Below are 2,500 nucleotides of genomic sequence, written 5' to 3'. Positions count from 1 at the left end.
CAGGGAGATCTCCTGCATGCTAGCACGTTACACCTTCTGCCCTGTACCCCTATACTCAACCGTGGCAATAAGCCGGTTCCAACATCACCACCCTTGTCTGGTGACAGAGGAGCCCAGGGGGGGCCTCCTAGGTGGAGTGTGGTACCCTCCCAGGTGGAGTGGGTTACCCTCCCAGGTGGAGTGTGGTACCCTCCCAGGTGGAGTGTGGTACCCTCCTAGGTGGAGTGTGGTACCCTCCTAGGTGGAGTGTGGGACCCTACTAGGTGGAGGGTGGTACCCTCCTAGGTGGAGTGTGGTACCCTCCTAGGTGGAGTGGGGTACCCTCCTAGGTGGAGGTGAGCGTGTTACAATGAATTATGAGAAGAATGAATCCACTTGACATCACTCCTTCTTCTGAGGGGAGCCTTGTTCTTGGTATTCGGAGATGGCCCTACCGCTTGGAAGGACGCAGTGATTAAACTTCCCCCATGTGACTGAGCCCTCTATTTCCAAAGCAAAAGACTGTTTGCTAGAACTTCTTAAATTGGATCACGGCACGTAAGCAGCAGAAGGGATATCGAGTCGCTACGTTTCCAGAACTGTTGCTCAGACATCGGTATTGGGGAGATCCGTTTCCAATGCCGAGCATAGCTAACTTAGCTTAGCATCACTTCCTGTGCCAAACAATGTTTACCCAAACACATTTTTGGTAAATCAAATGTCTAACACCAACTAAAATAAGCTTTTACATATCACATATATCTTTTCTTGGAGCGTGCCTTGACCTGACCCGACAGATGGGCTTGTGAGTTTGAACGATCTTCACGTCTATAGTGGCCGGCAGCTACTGGTAGGGTGGGTCCGCCACGGTGACCTGGTCTGGGGTGAGGAGATCCACCCACACAGTCCATGGTGCAGACTCTATGAGTGTTCAAGGCTGTAGTCGGGGACCCCTTCCTGGGATCAGCCTCTTGGCAGAAGGCTCCCGTGGGATAAAGGTGAAGGGTGGTCCTTTGCAACAGATACTGTCTCCGGCCCTGACGTTTGGCCGGTTGTTCTGGGAACGCCTGGGGATCCCGCAGAGAGGAGCCGTGCAGGAGGACGTTCCCGGAGAAAGGGGCACCTTGCCTGCCCTACTTGGCCCATCGTCCCGCGTCACACGCCCCTACCTGGGGCAGACGAAGCAGAAACTGACTGTTCACAAATTGTTCCCATTCTAATAAACCACACATGACTTGCAATACGAGTAGACACCAAATATAAGCAGTTGTTAAACGTAAACATGAAGGCACATATTTACAGCATGGATAAGCATCACAGCCTCAACAGCAGATTCGTTTTCCTGTTCTCCTGTCCTCCATATTCTACTCCTTTTCTATGTCACTCTCACAATGTCTAAAACCCTGCAAGAAAGGGTTCTTGTCTTCAACCCCACCACCCCTTAACTGTGACACCACCTGTGACAAATCAATCATTTTAATATTTCTATACTTCTGGAGGTGTACTTCCATTGCCAGCTTTCCTTAAAACTTGTGCTGCATCATTTTCACTGGACCAACTGTGTGTAGAAGCTGCTTACAGAACTTTATGAGATCTGATCTAATATTGAAGTGTTTTAATGATGTGAATGTTTAGACCAGTCATCCATCTGTACGTTACCAAAGCCTGGGAAAGTACTAACCTCATGGGACTATTTGGTGTGATTTCAGGACACAGTGTTCACATTATCTGATCAATATGCTAGCATTTGTATTGCATGATGCACTATTGGGTGGGTAAACTGATATACCAATCTGAAAACTTTCCTCATCATTCCACTTTCCAGACCTCTACAGAAAATAGGACAGCTTGTGTTTTGCCAGAGGCGATAAGGAAGCTACCCTTGAATGTGTTGCAACAAAGACTTTTCCTCCCTGGTGGAGGCAAGATGCCCAAAGACATCCCTCCCCCTATCTCTCCTAGTCATGGCGGAGATTTCTGACCTGGTTTCATTCAAGGCTCCCCTGTCAAAACCATTGTACTGGGCATAGACAATCCTAAGTGTTGACATATTGACCCCAATGCGATTTATTCACTTGAAAATGACCAGTACAATGAGCCCCATATTCCCAGTGCTTCGTACATACACCAAAATACATGATCTAACATTTTGAAATGCAAAATCTTAAACCAATCTATTTAATTTAATTGCACTTTTAACGTGCATGACATTTTTTTTTTTTATCAAGTTGGATGTGCTGGGAGTGGGGAGGCTGCACACATTTTGGTTGAATTAAAAGTCAAACTCACTCATCGACCTTGTCTTATAACTCATTAATTACCACTTCGCCATTGTTTCACATCACTAGGACGGTCATTAACTACCCCCCCAGTGAGGTGGAGTGAGGCGTAGGGGGAGGAGCCTCCGAAACACCTCAGCTACACAGGGGCAACACGCACTGTGGAGCACGGACACGTGGTGGCAACTTTTTAGTGCAGCGATTGTGTGATATTGCGTGTGTGTGTGGGTGTGTGTGTATGT

Source organism: Gadus macrocephalus, chromosome 23 (genome assembly GCF_031168955.1).
Source record: "Gadus macrocephalus chromosome 23, ASM3116895v1".
Classification (NCBI taxonomy): Eukaryota; Metazoa; Chordata; class Actinopteri; order Gadiformes; family Gadidae; genus Gadus; species Gadus macrocephalus.
This window is presented reverse-complemented; position numbering follows the sequence as displayed.